Here is a 17,076-nt window from a genome sequence, read left to right as displayed (position 1 = left end):
GGAGGTGTCTATCTGTGAGGTGTGGTGGTGATGCTTGTAGTGGATGAGTATGTAGTGCATGCAGGTGTGAGTGTAGATGGAACTGGGAGGGAGGTGGAGGAGGAGGAGGAGGGGGAGACAGTGGAAATTGTGGAAGTTGGTATGTCTGCATCTGGATGGTGTTTGTGTGAGTGCCTGTGGGATCATGTGAGGTGCTTGTGTTTGCGTGTGCCACTCTTGTGTGTTGTCTTGTTTGCACAGTCATCTCCCTGTGTGCTTGGGGTAGGTTGGGGTTGAGGGGAATGGGATTGGGAAGAGGAAGTTGGAGGGGGAGGGGGGAAACAGAGACAATGACTGCCATCAGAGAGGAGGCCAGAGCCTGGATCGAGCTCTGTTGGGCCGCCAAGTCAGTGTGAATGCCCTCCAGGAATGCATTAGTCCATTGCATCTGGGCTGCCATCCCCTGGATGGCATTCACAATGGTTGACTACCCTACAGAGATGGATCTCAGGAGGTCAATAGCCTCCTCACTCAGGGCAGCAGGGCTCACTGGGGCAGGGCCTGAGGTGCCTGGGGTGAAGGATTTGCCCACCCTCCTGGGTGAGCGAGCATGGGCAACTCGCTGACGGGCTTCTGGGAGGGCGGTGATAGTACGGGTGGTGGCGGCTGTACCTGTAGCTGGGGTGGTCACAGAGGTGTCCACCACCACCAGGGAGGTTCCATCAGAGGAGGTATCTCTGTCAGAACTATCCCCTAAGTCTCTGCCGTGGTGCTCCCCTTGCACTTGGTCCCACTGGTGCCCTCAGTGTCAGTGGACTCTGCCTCCTGGGTCCTGTGGGATGCAGCTCCCTCCATCACCGGTGCCTCTGCTCCTCCGCCAGATGATGCTAATGCACATAAGGACAGGATGACAAACAAAAAGGGGGGGATAGAGACAAAGGATACACTTGGTCAGTGGCTGCACTAACACCACTTTTGGTGTACACAGTACCCTCACACACAGGGAACAGCCCTACACACTATGCATTGTACTACCAGTGATATTGCTAGCCACCAAGGCATGGGGAGGGGCACACAGCGCCAAATGCAGCACACCTGGGACCCATGCAGCCCTGACCAGTATTGGATGCCTAAGAGCTAGGTAGCAGGATTATCCCTTCAGGACCCTAGCCACCAGGGGACCTACTCTGCAATGTCAGGCCTGGCCTAGGGGCACCCACTGACACACATTCCCCACCTAGATACCACCCTACCATGTGTAAGTTGTAATGATGGGCACTGTATTCACCCCCTTGTGGTTGCTGTGATGCCCTTGTGCGCCCAGCCAACTCAGGATAGGCCACCGCCAGTATGCAGGGCATCAGGGGGGTCAGGGTTCAACAGGCACCCCTTCCTCGTTGGGAGGCTATCCCCAGCTGGGCCTCCACTGTCTTCCATGCCCAGCGTCTCAGGTCCTCCCACTGTTTCCGACAGTGGGTGCTCTGCCTGCCATAGACCCCCAGGGTCCACACGTCCTTGGCGATGGCATGCCATATACCCTTCTATTGATGGGCGCTAACCTGCAGAGGAAATACACACAGGAAAATAGTTTCAGTCAGACAGTCCTGCCTGTTACACTTTTGGCCCACCATATCCCTTCAGATCATCATTTACACACACAAGGCCCAGCACAAAACCAATACGCCGCCTAGAGGACATCCACCCACCCCCCTACACAAGGCCTTCACACACACCACTCCATGCATTCATGCCAAATGCATTTTGCCCAGAGTGTACTCACCTGTTGGTCTGGTGGCCCATACGGCAGTCCATACTGGGGTAGGACCCCATCCACAAGTCTCTCCAACTCTGCAGGGGTGAAGACAGGGGCCCTTTCCCCAGTCACACGGGCCATGGTAGGTTCCAAACATAGGTCACAGCAGCACATGCAGTGTAGATCCTCTCCCGTTGAAGGTCTGGTAGCAAGTGAGTGACCAGATAGAAAATGGAAGTCACATCCGCGGCGGTGCATTCCGTCATCGCCAGCATACATCACCATTGGCCACTGTACCCCACAGGGCCCAATGTCAACCAATGAGGAGTTGCACAGCGGTTTCCGACCGCCTCCAGAAACGGCGTACAACATCAGCGGAATTACCTCACTTCCACCTGTCCCTCCACACAGGACAGGCAGGCGCCATTTCAGGAGGGGGGACAGGCCCTGGATAATTACTGCATCACTGTTAATATTTGGACATACAGGACAATTCTCACTGACCCATTACAAATTGACAGCATGCATTGTAATGTTGTAGCCCCATTGTTCAGTTTGTGATTGGCTTCTCACTCTTTTGTCCCTTAGATTGCTACTGCTGTGGATGAATAGGAGATGGAGACATACCCTTGTGTACAGGCCCCTGGTGGACTTGGCTACACTGGAGGACAGGCACATCATCCTCACCTGTAGACTTGACAGGGCCACAATCACAGAGCTGTGTGCCCAATTGGAGCCTGACCTTATATCTGCTATCCGTCACCCACTGGTATCCCCCCCTCTTGTGCAAGTTCTATCAGTGCTCCATTTCCTGGCAACTGGTTCTTTCCAAGTGGCAGTGGGCTTGGCAGCAGGAATGTCACAGCCAGTGTTCTCAATATTGCTGACAAGAGTGTTGTCTGCCTCATTAAACACATGTGCAGCTATATTGTATTTCCCCAGGTTGAAGATTTGGCCACAGTGAAGGCTGAGTTCTATGCAATGGGACATATCCCCAACATAATTGGGGTGTTTGATGGAACGCATATTGCATTTGTCCCCCTGTCAAAAGGAACAGGTGTTCAGAAATCGTAAGAGTTTCCACTTTATGAATGTACAGATGGTGTGCTTGGTGGACCAGTACATCTCCCATGTCAATGCTAAGTATCCTGGGTTGGTGCATGATCCCTTTATCCTGAGGAAGAGCAGCGTCCCAAATATGATGGCCCAACTACAGAGGCACAGGGTCTGGCTAATAGGTGAGCCCTGGTCCCCACCCAGTATATGTTGGTGTATGAGTATCGTGTTGGCCATATGGGATAGTGTGTGGCCAAACGTTGTCCATCAATATTTTCAGGTGACTCTGGTTACCCCAACCTATCATTGCTACTGTCCCCTGTGAGGAATGCCAGAACAAGGGCAGAAGAACATTGCAATGAGGCACATGGGCGAGCAAGAAAGATGATAGAAAGAACCTTTGGCCTCCTGAAGGCCAGGTTTCGGTGCCTCCATCTAACAGGTGCTACTCACCCAAGAAGGTCCGTCAGATAATAGTGGCATGCTGCATGTTGCACAACCTTTCCCTCAAAAGGCATGTACCTTTTCTGTAGGAGGAGAAGGCTGGAGATGTCTGTGTGGAAGCAGTAGACCTGTGGACAGTGAGGATGAGGAGGCAGAGGATGAGGATGAGGACAACAGAACAGTAGTGATACAACAATATTTACAATGACACACAGGTAAGACAGTGTTACTACACATATCATTGTCATTATTTTGAAATACTTTGGGCCATATTTATACTTTTTGACGCAAAACTGCGCTAACGCAGTTTTACGTCAACCAAATTAGCGCCGGCTAACGCCATTCTGAAGCGCCATGCGGGCGCCGTATTTAATCAATGACGTTAGCCGGCGTTAGCCGCCGGCGCTGCCTGGTGTGCGTGGAAAAAAACGACGTACACCAGGCAGCGCCGGCGTAGGGGGATATGGAGCTTGGGCGTCAAAAAATGGGGCAAGTCAGGCTGAGGCAAATTTTTCGCTCAACCCGATTTGCGCAATTTATTTCGACTCACTACCCCCATAGAAATGACTCCTGTCTTAGCAAAGACAGGAGTCATGCCCCCTTGCCCAATGGCCATGCCCAGGGGACTTCTGTCCCCTGGGCATGGTCATTGGGCATAGTGGCATGTAGGGGGGCACAAATCAGGCCCCCCTATGCCACAAACAAAAATTAAAAATTATACTTACAGGAACTTACCTTAATGTCCCTGGGATGGGTCCCTCCAGCCTTGGGTGTCCTCCTGGGGTGGGCAAGGGTGACAGGGGGTGTCCCTGGGGGCATGGGAGGGCACCTCTGGGCTCCTTCCGAGCCCACAGGTCCCTTAATGCCTGCCTTTTCCAGGGGCTAAAAAACGGCGCAAAAGCGGGCGTACGTCATTTTTTTTGACCCGCCCACTCCTGGGCGTGAATTTTGCCCGGGAGTGTAAATACGGCGCACATGCCTCGGAGTCAATTTTTTAGAGGGGAACGCCTACCTTGCATCTCATTAACGCAAAGTAGGTGTCCACGCTAAAAAATGACGCAAACTCCATGGACTTTGGCGCTAGACGCGTCTAACGCCAATGTATAAATATGGAGTTAGTTTTGCGTCGGAATTGCGTAAAAAAAAACAACGCAATTCCGGCGCAAACAGAGTATAAATATGCCCCTTTGTCACTGGCATACTGTTATTTCCCACTTCTATGCCCACTTACTGTACCCTTTGGCAATTCATTTTACAGATGTTGGTGCCTCACTATAGACCCTGGTGTGATCACTGCATCCTACTACAGGTCTTTCTTATGTGCTCATTTACTGTACAGTTGAATTGCAATGTTTGTACCTGGTTAAACGTATACATACTTGAAAAATAAGACATACTCCATAGTTGTATTTTTTCCAAGGGTGTTTATTGAAGTGCTAAGAAAAAAAGGGGCAAGTGCAATGGGATGGGGTGATGATGGAGGAAAGTTAAGGGTATTGTTCCAGTCAATCTGTAGCACAGATGCATTGTCCAAGGGGACATAGGAAGGGGAGCAATGGCATTTCAAGGTGGACAGGGTGACAGAGTGGGACACAAGGGTGACAATCAGGAGAGTCTCATTTCCTGGCGGGGTCTTGGCAATAGTCTCTGGCTTCTGCCTGGATCGCATGGAACGTTTGCAGAGGGAGGGGTGCTGGTGGCCTGTGAGTCCTGTGGCAGGGCCTCCTGTCCATTAGTGGCAGCAGAGGTGGAAGGCAGTTCAGATGTCTGGCTAGTGGCAGGGGCCCGCTGTTGTGAGACTGCCTCCCTCATAATTTTTGCCATGTCTGCCAGCACCCCTGCTATGGAGACCAGGGTGGTGTTGATGGCCTGCAAGTCCTCCCTGATCCCTTGGTACTGTCCCTCCCGCAGCCGCCTGTTCTCTGCACATTGACCAGGATCTGGCCCATCGTGTTCTGGGAATGTTGGTATGCTCCCAGGATCTCTGCAAGTGCCCCCTGGAGAGTCGGTTCCATGGGCCTGTCCTCCCCAGGGGCAACAGCAGTCCTACCAGTTTCCCTGCTGTCCTGTGCCTCTGACCCCTGAACCATGTGCCCACTGCCACTGACCCCAGGTCCCTGATTGTCTTGGGTATGAGGTGTGCCTTGGGGTCCCTGTAGGGATAGACACACTGCTGATTGATGTGTTTTGGGGACAGAGGTATGGGGGCACTGGGTGGGTGCTGTGGTGGTGTTTCCAGATGGTGGAGGCTCTGTGGTGGTGTGTGACTGGGCCTGGGTAACCGACTGTCCAAAGGTTCCTGATGGACCAGGTTGGTCATCTAGATCCAGGCAACCAGAGTTGCTGTCATCACTGTTGGTCTCTTCAGTTGGGGGACTGTATATTGCTGGCACCCCCTCTCCGGTGACATTGGCTGGAATACCTGTGGGTATGTCAATGTTGTTTAATGGTTTCTGTGTGTGACATATTGTGCATCATGGGTTGCCCTCTTTGGTTGTATTTGCCCTGACAGCTTTAACTTGTGTAAGTTGGTATGTGGTGGGCTAGCTGATTCTCTCTAGGGTGCATTCTTTGATGATAGGTGTTCATGCAGGGCTGTGAGTGATGTCCATGCATTGTTAGAGCATGCAGGGCTTGGCATTGGAATAAGTGAGATGTGATGGTGGGGGGGTGGGAGATGCTGGAGTGATGGGAGTGAGGGTGAGGGTGGGGGTATGTGATGGCATGCAAGTAGGAGGGTGATAGTAGTATAGAGTTGACTTACCAGAATCCAGTCCTCCTCCTACTCCGACCAGGCCCTCAGGATGCATGTTTGCCAAGACTTGCTCCTCCCATGCTGTTAGTTGTGAGGGGCGGAAGTGGGGGTCCACTGCCAGTCCTCTGTACAGTGGTTGGTGTCTTCCTGCAATGGAGCGCAACTTCCCCCATAGGTCGTTCCACCTCTTCCTGATGTCATCCCTTGTTTTTGGGTGCTGTCCCACAGCGTTGACCCTATCCAAGATTCTCCGCCATAGCTCCATCTTCCTAGCTATTGATATCTGCTGCACCTGTGCTCCAAATAGTTGTGGCACTAACCTGATGATTTCCTCCACCATGACCCTTAGCTCCTCCACGGAGAATCTGGGGTGTCTTTGTGGTGCCATGGCTGCTGTGCGAGGTATGTAGGTGAGGGTGTGTAGGGTAGTGTGTTGGAGTGTGTGATGTGGGGTGCGTGAGTGGTGTATGGTGTGAGTAGTGTGTGGTTCTGGGTGTGTCTGTGGTCTTGCTGTCTCTTTCTGGTGGCAACTGTTTGAAATGATAAAGGGTTGTGGGCAATTTGTGTGTGTGTTTTATAGTGGTGTGGGTGTGTAGGGGTGGTGTGAATATGGATGTCAGGTGTGTGTAGTTTGAATTGTCCAATGTGGTGTTGTTTTGTATGTGTGTGTATTTTGAGCGCAGTGGTATATACCGCCAATGGTTTACCGCCATTGAATGTCCGCTGTTGTGATTCGTGGGTCATATTGTGGTGGGCGTTGTTCTGTTGGCGTAACAGTGTGGGTTTTAATACTACCAGTTTATCACTGACCTTTGGTGTGGCACATTTGTGTATGTGGCCGAATACTGACGGAATGGTGTGTGTGTGTCATAATATGGTGAACGGATATCCGCTGCCGCAGTGGTATGTTGGCAGCAGTCGGCATGGCGGTAAGTGGGATTTACCGCCAATGTCATAATGAGGTTCATATTGTCTTTCACAGGAGTCAATTTATAAACAGGCCAGGCTTGGGGCACATGTACTGCCCATTGATGTCCCGTACACTTGTAAGTAGTAACTGTTGTCTAATTCAAATAAATTTCTAGTTAACGCTAGGTGGGCTAGGTCAAGTATAAACTCTGGGGGGGCTATCGATTCCCATGTGGTGTTCCTAGATTACCTCTAGGGTAGCCTCCTGAGGTAAATTATTGTACAGGGATTCTACATCCAAAGTTATAAGAAGCTAGGTTTCTCTATCAAACTGCATCCCATTGAGTAGATTGAGGACATCTTTGGTGTCTTTAAGATAAGTGGGTGTTCGTTTGAGAAGTGGTTGCAAGAATGTATCACAGAACTGTGGCAGAAGCTCTAAAATAGACCCTATCACTGAAACAATAGGTCTACCGGGGCAGGTGCTTCTTTTTGTGTTTTTTAGGCAGGATGTAGAAATAAGGTGTTTTGGGATTTGCTTCTGTCAAGAACGCTGCCTCGTGTTTGGTGATCCACTCGTTATTCAATCTTTTTTATATTAAGAAGGCTATTTCCTCTTGGATTTCAAGGGTGGGATCGGTAGATAGTTTTTTATAGTGTTGTCTGTTCCCAAGTAGGCGCAGACTTTCTTCTTTGTACATGGTTGTTGGCATTATCACAATAGCACCACCCTTAACCGCTGTTTCTATTACTATTGTGGTGTGAAGTAAGTCCACCTAGTGCTATCAGTTCCTGGGTACTGATATTCAGAAATTTCTCTGTGGGTGCCAGTCTCAAGTTGTCTATCTTGTGGCTAACTGATTTTTCGAAGGCTAAGACTTCAGATGGCATTTGACTACTTGAAAGGAAAAACTTGGACTTTGGTCGTAGACCAGTGTTCCTATTTGCTTCCTCCTTGATGGTGGAATATTTGAGGAAGAAGGTTCTAAGTCGCACCTTCCGGAAAAACTCAGCTACCTCAATTCTCAGTTTGAAAATATCTAATTTGGATGTAGGGAGGAATCCTAATCCTTGTTCAGAGCTCTTTTTTCATTTTCATCTCAATTTCTATCTCTTAAGTTTATGACTGTGCTTAATTTGTCAGTCACATCTTGCTCGTGTTGGGGGTTCTCTCTTTTTGCTTCTTGGATTCTGATGACCCCTCTCTTAGTCTCCAGTTGACTCCCTTCTTTTTTCCTCTCCCTCTTCCCTGACGTCTTTGTAAAAAAGGAGCGTTGGTATATGCCCAAGGAACGGGGGGTGGAGGATACATATGTATCTGAAAATGGGTAGGAGGCCCGAAGTGGGGGGTCTACCCCCAAGGCTGGTTGTTCATTGCAGGAAAAGGGGTCATCATTTGTGGTTGGTTCCATCTGCTCCTTTGGGAACCACGACAACATCGTCTCTGACGTTACAACTGGCCCGCGTCATTATCAGTGTGACCTCCTGAAGATATATCTGAAGGGTTATTAGATTTGGAAACATAGTCTTCCCTGGTGTAGGGATATACTTTCTCATGTGAGAACTTTTGCAAATCCTTCTGAAACCTGGAGATTTTACATTGTGTTAAATACTCTTTGAATTCATGTATGGTTTTATTTGTTTCTTCTGGCTTTTGTTTAAAGAAAGTGTGGTTAACCTTGTTTTTATATTATTTTCAGCTGTCTTTATCCAGATAAATAGGGCCTCAGATAGTCTAGTTGCTGTCTTTATAATTAGAACTAGCCAATCTCGTGTGCATTTCCATGCGATCATTGACCAGTCTTTTCTGAACTCCTGATCTTCTAAGAACATACGGGGTTCAGTAGTGACGACTAGTCCATTGGGTGCTGTATTGTTTCGCAAATATTCCATCAGGACTGCCCCGTGAAGAATTGTTTTGACCTGTGTCTGTTTTAATTCCACCAGGGTGTCCCAGGCGCCCAATTGGGCCATGGTTTTGGATAGTATAGAATCTCCTAAGAGGGAAGGTGCCGATAGAATAGCCAAGACTTCTTCCTCATCATATGTAATCCCTTCTGCCATGATTCAGAACTGAGTGTTCCTAAACAAGTGGTTGTTCCTATTGTTGTCAGAGTATACCTGTAAATGCAGGTTACCACTGAACTTGCTCTCACAGCCTACTGCTGTCCTAAGCTACTATTACATGAAAAGAGAGTACTGGGAGCATATCAACCCCATACAATCTCCCTTATACATGAAACTATGACACAACGTGTATGGGGAATGCTAGAAGTGGGCCCCTCTGGCCTGTTTCATAGGTGAGTAGGTCACCGACTTGGTGATCTAAATTGTAGATATGTAAAGTTATAGTGACGTTCGCATGTTCAGGGATGGGTGGAGGAGTTCCCTTTACGGACTAGGTAGTCTCACACACATTATAGTGTCATGCTTCATCATTTGACCACGAGCCCCATCGAGGTAAGATAATAGCACCTGAGTGGTCTCAACCTCGTTGTTAAACGAACTCTGTGGGAGTACTGAAATTTTATGTTTCTGGATAAAGTGGGGATCCAGCTGAAGAGAAATAAATACTAAAATTACCTCACAAATCACCTATCTGGTTCAATATTTTAATAACGGTGTTTGTTGGTAAGATTAAAAACAAAATGAGACAATCTTGAACATAATGGCCACATGGTCAAATAACAATTGCTAACAAGGATGCATGGAGAGCAAAAAACACGTGCAAGTCCATGGACATAGACTACACAAAATGGCCCCTGGCCACACAGCATGGAGAACAAAGACAAATAGTGGACGATGACAAACACACACACAAACACACACACTCTGGTTATATGTACACATATCCGCCTATGACATCAAATATTACCACACAACATTTACATTTTTTTGCAGAAAAAATGAAATGCAAAAAATACCCAACATTTTAAATGTGAACAAAACTTATATCACTGACTCATTTATTTAATGCATTGATGACCACTGGTACTGGACCTACTGGCTAGATGGCCCTTTGGATATCTAGGCCCCTTAGTAAAATATTATTACTTATGTTACAAACATGTAGAAAAGGTACTGAGCTGTGAAACAATTTTCCTTTACATAAAATCAAAAATCAATGAAATGCAAAATAAATAACAAGGCCCATACTTAAACTCCAGCCCACCCACCACTATAAAAATTGAAAAATCAAATCATAGAAATACTGGTGCATGTCCAAACAAATAAACAACACCTTTATTCAATAGTTTTTAACTTACTTCTGTCAGTCCTAAAATTCAAAGGTGGATCCAGGAGACAAAGAGAGTGATCTTTCCACCTTAGAATCTAAGTGAAATGTGACCAGGAGATGGACAAAGCACTGGTAGGAGCCTGCTGGACAGGAACAGGAAGTTGGAGTCTCTGCTGGGGCACTTCCAGTAGAAAATCTACTCCAAGTGCGTTCGCACTTGCAAGCAGGACTGTTTTTGCTGCCATTGTGGCCAGAAGCAGCAAGAATGAATGTGAAGTCTTGCGCCCGCGGCTGGAAACATTGCGATCGAACACAAAGTCTCACGCGTGCTTGCTAGTGGCCCAGGAATATCCCATTCACGAGACCACACCAAATCCCAATCTTGCGCACATGAACGAACTCCACTCCACACCAGAATGTGGAATTCGAAACTCTGCGCTACTCCGCATAGCACAGAGTGCCCGAATTCCACAGACTTTGCCTGTGGAGCAGACTTCTATGCCTGGGCCTAGAAAAAACACAATAGGCTCCAGGCAGAGGGAGATATTGCCTTGCAGGTCAATGCCATTTCTCCTAACTTATTCTTGCATTGAAATGTTTTATTTGTGCTCAGGCCCATTTAAGCCCAACTGGTTAATATAGGTGAAAATAGCATATGTCCTGGATTCACCAAATGTTTACTCCCAGATTGCAGGTACAAAAGTGCAAGTAACTGTGTCTATTTTACATATAATGCTAGTGGCAGCACAGTGGTTGCACAAGCAAGTAGCACCAGGGGCCCGGCTTGAGTGAAGAGGTGTTTCATATGAGATAACACTCCCTCAAAATCTAACTGCTTTGGCTTTAATGTACCCAGAAATAACAGGAGCGGTGAAACCAGAGCTGAGCAGGTGAAACTCAAAGCCAGAAAATGGCTCAATAATAGGTAAACACAAATGTGAACAGCCACGGTAAGTTAATGGCTGAATATCAGTAACTATTACCTGGTCATTATCTCATAATGGCATCATAAAAATGAGAAGATACTGCTCAGTACAAGTAATTCTTTGTGCAGAGTTATCTGCCTGCGATTTCTGTCCTTCTTGTGATTGGTGTGCCAGTTAGACTTTGCAAATATAGGCAGGAGAGGCCACAATGTGTGTTCATCACCTAAAATGATCTAGAGCCAAAATGGTTGCAAATACCAGTTGTTCCCACTTTTACACTACATTTTGTATCTAGATGACACCACTACTGTTTTCTTTTGAACTTTCTTCTACATATTAGTTTCCTCATATCACGGTTTACATTGTGACACTCTCACCCTGCAGTGTTGTGAACATTTCTTACTCAAATTCCATCTTTTTTTTTCTTTTTTAATTGAAGAGATGTCTTGTCAACTGAAATTCACTGTGTCTTTTTATGCAGTAACTTTCAGCAGGTTTAACATTGCCAAAATGTATGGAGTGAAAGATATTGTGTTTGATTTTTCTAGAATACTACTCAGAATTTGACTTACTGTGCAAATATTAGTTTGTGCATGTGTCAACATTTTACGAGATGTTTATAACTGGGACCTAACATAAGGCACTCTTAAGATAACCACACAAGGCACAAAGATATAAAAGAGAAATTTCACAAAGTGACACTGGGGATAAAAGGAAACATGAAAACAACTGTGGAATGTACAAGCACTCTGAGACAAGGGCATTTGGCTGACATAGGGCCTGAATACAAGTTCAGTGGTCCTGGGACCACCATGTCGGCGGAAGTCCGACCACTGCCATGTTGGTGGTCCAACCTCTGTATTACGATTCATGCGTTTACTTAGACGAAAGACCGCTATAGTCTCACCTACATTGCCAGCAAAGCTAGACCGCGGGCACCCCCAGGAAGGCTGCTGCCCTTGGACACATTTCACTTTGTACATGCATAAAAAAAAGCTATTTGCACCAGAACTGTGGCCTCATGAACATTAGAGACAATCAGTAGGATAATCAAGTGCCATGCCCATGTGGCAAATGTGTAAGTGCAAGTCAAAAAATCACATACACCAGTAACAGCGTGGGTCACAAATTCAGATAAAGTAGGGGTAAGATACACACGTTAAAATGGACACATGCCCACTCAATTGTATAGGAAGGTAGCACAATTGCACACCCTCCATGTGTGGACAAACAAACCTCTAGCTTGCACACATTTAACAAGTGTCCAATTTACATCAGGGGGAGAAATGTAACCCAATCGATGTTGACAGTAGCCAAGCCAATAAGAAATGCTCAACATATGAAACAGCACCCAATGCAATGCCAACCCACTTGTATCCCGCACATCCATTCATAGAATATTCCCCCTTATCCAGGGTGACTCCAGAATTGATTCTAAAGCTGGTTGCAAAGTCAGATATTAACAAACTCAGCAAATGGATCACCAATCATCGTGAAACAAACACAACTGTAGTCATACCTCAGAAGTTATTCATTAATATCAAAACGTTAGACAAGTAATGGCAGGACCTATGTATAGCACAGCAAACAGATGAACTTTATTTACAAGCCTCCAAAAATGGAGAAGAGATCAATGGCCAGTCTTTGGTGAAAGGTGTGCTGAGCACACTGCTGTGCCCCACAGCTTGTCATTCAGATCACTGCTACAGAAACCTCCACAAGAAGTGGCTTTCAGAGGGCATTCCAGGCACTCAATTATCACCCTTGGGTGAGGTGGGGTAGGGGTCAGGTTTAGGATGAGTGGGTTTGGGAGGGGTAGGTTCACTTTGAGGGGGGTTGGTTTCTTCTTGGGTTTGGGTAGGATATGGTGAGGTAAGGGAGGAGGTGCCACAGGGGAGGACCTGGACATGAAATGGATGTGTTGGGGTGTGGTCGGGGTCGTTTTTGATTGGGGAGGTGGGTTACACAGGGGGTAAGGGCCAGGGCAAACATAAAACGTTGTTTGGGAAAATGGGGAGGGTGTACAGGAGGGATTAGGGGTTGGGCGGATGAGGAAGTGTCTGTGTCAGGTGTGGCTTTGGGTGTTATTGGTGCTGGGGTGTATGTCTGAAGAATGTTTGTGTTCAGTTGGTATCTGTTGCAGGTGTGAGTATGGGCATTTGAGACTCTTAGTGGGCTGTGGTGTGTATGTGATGGGTAGGGTGGGAGTGGTGGATGCCTCTGTGTGGGTGGGAGTGGTGTCTGGAGGTATGGTGGATGTGGTGGCTCTGTCTGTGGATATTAGGGTGGTATCTGAGGGTATGGTGGATGTGGTGCCTATGTGTGTGGTATTTGAGGTATAGTGGATCTGGTGGCTGTATCTGTGGGTCTTGGGGTGGGGTCTGGGGCTATAGTGGAAGTGGTGGTTGTGTTCTATGGGTGTTAGGGTAGTGTCTGGGGTATGGTGGATGTAGTGGTGGTTTTGAGTGTGGTGTGTGACTGTGGAGTGCTTGTGTGATTGTGTGTCTTGTGGTGTTTGTATTTATGTTAGCTGCTTGTGGCTGTTGAGTTGTGTGTGTGTTTTTGTGAGTGTGCTTTGGACAGGAATGGAAGTAGGGAAATTGGATGGAGAAGAAGAAGGTGGTGGGGGGAGGATTCTGGGGAGTAGAAGGCTGTCATGAGGGAGGAGGCCAGAGCCTGTACAAATCTCTTTAGGGCAGATATAGTACTGTGATTGCCTTCTAGGTAAGCAAATATATGTTGGAGTTGGGTGCCCTGCATTCAGAATGGCAGTCTGACCCACAGAGATACTTCTCTGGAGGTCAATGGCCTCTTCATTCAGGGCAGCATGGGTAAGAGGGGAAGGGGTGAGGTGCCTGGTGCATAGGTGATGGCTACCCTCTTGAGGGAGCAGGCCCTGTCAACTGGGTGGGAAGCAACAGGGAGGGTGTAAATGGAACTGGTGTGGCAGACAAGGATGGAGCAGGTGAAGACCCTAAGTGTTTCGCCACCACTAGGGAGTATCTACTGGAGGTCAACTCAGAAGAAGATGATGTGGAACTGGTCTCCTCTGTGGCACTCCCCTCACCCTCTGGGCCACTGTGTTTCTCCTTGTTGGATATCTTGTGACTGGAGGTACTGTGGCCAGCTGCTTCCTCACTGATGTCGGACCTGTCTCCTCTGCTTCCCTATGATGATAATGAAATGACAAAGACGATTAAGGTCAGTCCACGTGCTGCAACAAACTTGAACAACAGTGTTGATTACAAACCATTACCATAATGTACAGCAGTCCACAGTGACAAGTTCCTTCAAAGTGCCTTCAGCATTTGCAACACCACATGCATGCAAGCTACATAAACTGTAAACATTTGCACACAGGAAAATCAGAATCACAGACAACTTTGGTTGCATGAGTGAAGTTGTCCAATCACAATACCCATGGATCAAGTAGGAGACCTTGTCACCTTGTATGGTTTAGCTCTAGTAGAAAACCATACAAACCTTTTGGCTACAAATATAATGGCAATGCCAAGGACATTCTCCCAGATTCATGCCGTACAAGGTCCTGCAATTAGCAAATGTTCATATACACAATACCACGTGAGGATGAAATGATGTTCAAATAATCCAGTCATGTTGCAGTAAGAAGTACAGTAGCCCGATGAAGGTGACATGGAAACACCCATGTCACACTATAAAAAGTCACCAATGGTGACTTCACAATCTGTACATTATCAAAATAGTGCAACGGAAGTTGTACTAATGTTGCTTTGCTAGATAACACATCTTGCACAGAAAAGTACACTGGAGACAATCTGGTCAAAATGTCTGGGAGATTTGTTGATACATATTCACAGCACAATGAATCAGCTAGGCCTAGGGAAATCACCTGTTTCAATTGGTACTGCTGAGAACACCCTTTTAATATTGCATTACTAAAAGGGAATAGTCCTTTGAATGCTGTTGTGGCTCAGGTAATCTCAAAAATCCAAAGATGGCCTTTAACATGTTTCTCAATGGAAAGGCATATCTCTGTATCTTTATGTCATGTAAACACAGATTCCATTGGATTTCTGAGTGTACACATGCAGATATGATCCAAACATTTCTGCATGTCACTCCCAGATACATGTCAACAGACAGGTAATAAACCTTCAACAATTGACATGTGCAAAGCACTTAGCCAAATGATTCAACATCAATGGCATGGAAATGCACACTGTGAGCAAGTTAGAGAAAGTGCCTCTTTTGACATGGTTACCCACCGCCCCCAAATACACAATTCTTGCCTTGTTTTTTATATGGTTTCAAAATGGTAAGTGCCCAGGGCACCTTCTAACCAGGTTCCCTGGGCCAGATCTCTTTCCGTAAACCGTTGTGATGCATTGATACAATTGGCAACACTTTTAGCTGCCACTATATGTCTCTAGTAAATAGTATGTAGGTACCCATGGCATGGGGTACTAAGGGTAGACCCATGAGGGCAGCAGCACAGATCATGCCACCCTCAGAACCCATGCATCTTAGTGCACCCAGCACTGCCATTGCAGGCTGAGTGTCCTGGTGCAATCCTATAATGCAACACAAAACTGACATGGCACACAGCCTGTTCGACCTGTCCACTGAACACTGAATGCAATATAGGTAAGTCACCACTATGGCAGGCTTTCCAGCCCTCAGGCAAGGTGCACTATAATGTATGTGTGGGCATAGATGCATGAGCAATATGCCTTTACTGTGTCCTTGCCAAACCTGGGATATAGTAAGTGAACCGAGCAGCCATTTTAAATCCATGCGATGGACACTGGTCAATCCAAGTTTCACAGCTATATGATGGCCACTCTAATCCTGGGGTGTTTGGTATTTAAGAACTCAAAACTATAAATCCAAACTTGTATCAGTATTGGATTTATTGCCAAATGTATCCCGGGGTAACCTTACAGGTGGTCCCTGCAAAAGCTAACTAAACCTGGCATGGTTGCTGGCCAGTCACAACTAACCTGCCACCACCAGACAAAATTCTGGAACTCTAGTGTGAGAGCCTGTGTTCTCTGGGTTCAGAAAACAAAGCCCTTCCTGGGCAGAGGTGTTACACCTCCTCCACAAGGAATGTGCACTGCCCTGCCAGTGAGTTTCAAAGGGCTTACCACCTTTGAAACTCGACCCCCAGACCTGCTGCTAGCAGCAGGTGACTGCTTCTGTTGCAAACCCCCACTTTTGGTGGGAGCTATAGCAGGAAAATGCACAAAAGACAGGAGGAGTGGCCACCCCCTGCTTGCACCGCCTCTGAGGTGTTGCATGCGAGGTGACCTCTCCATTTCATTGTCCTCCATCTTGCATGGTAGGAAAATAGCCAATCAGAAATAGGGAAGTGACCTCTGCCCACAGGAAGTGGTCACATAGTGGGTGTAGCCACCCTAAGGTAGATGACCCATTTGATTCCTGGCTCCTGGTGGGACTACGAGTCCCAGGAGCACTCGCAAACTGGAGGGGGCCAGACAAGGCATCGCGGGCGCTACAAAGCGCGGCGCAACATCCCGCGGCGCGGGACGCGCCCGGGTGAATCCCGGGCCAAGGGCGGGCCCGCCTGTGCCCGTCAGAGACTGCCAGAAGGCCGGGTTGGGCAATCCCCCTTTGTTGTAAGGTAGGATCTTTCACAATTTAAACTCTGTGTAGAGATTTCCTCTCTCCAGACTTTTAGGTATTTTTTAGTTATAGCAAATAGCTCCTATGGGGAAACGCAAAGCCAGAAACAGCCCATGAGGGGGAAATGCCCAGCCCAAGATTCCCAAGTTATTTAAAACTCCTCGCGCTCCATCTGGTTGTGTGGCAGATGATATTGACATCTTAATAGAGGAAGTGGAGGCCTTGCAGACTAAAAAAGATAAAGAACCACACAAGTGCTTAAGAAATGGCTCCCTTTCAACTGTCCTAAAACCTTGTGACAAGGGAAAGACCCTTATCAGTGATGTCATTGCAAGGCCCATGCCTTGCCAAAGCAAAGGGGGCCCACATGGAGCCTCGTCAAGTGTGG

The sequence above is a fragment of the Pleurodeles waltl genome, chromosome 7 (genome assembly GCF_031143425.1).
Source record: "Pleurodeles waltl isolate 20211129_DDA chromosome 7, aPleWal1.hap1.20221129, whole genome shotgun sequence".
Taxonomy (NCBI): domain Eukaryota; kingdom Metazoa; phylum Chordata; class Amphibia; order Caudata; family Salamandridae; genus Pleurodeles; species Pleurodeles waltl.
Note: the sequence above shows the minus strand (reverse complement) of the source record.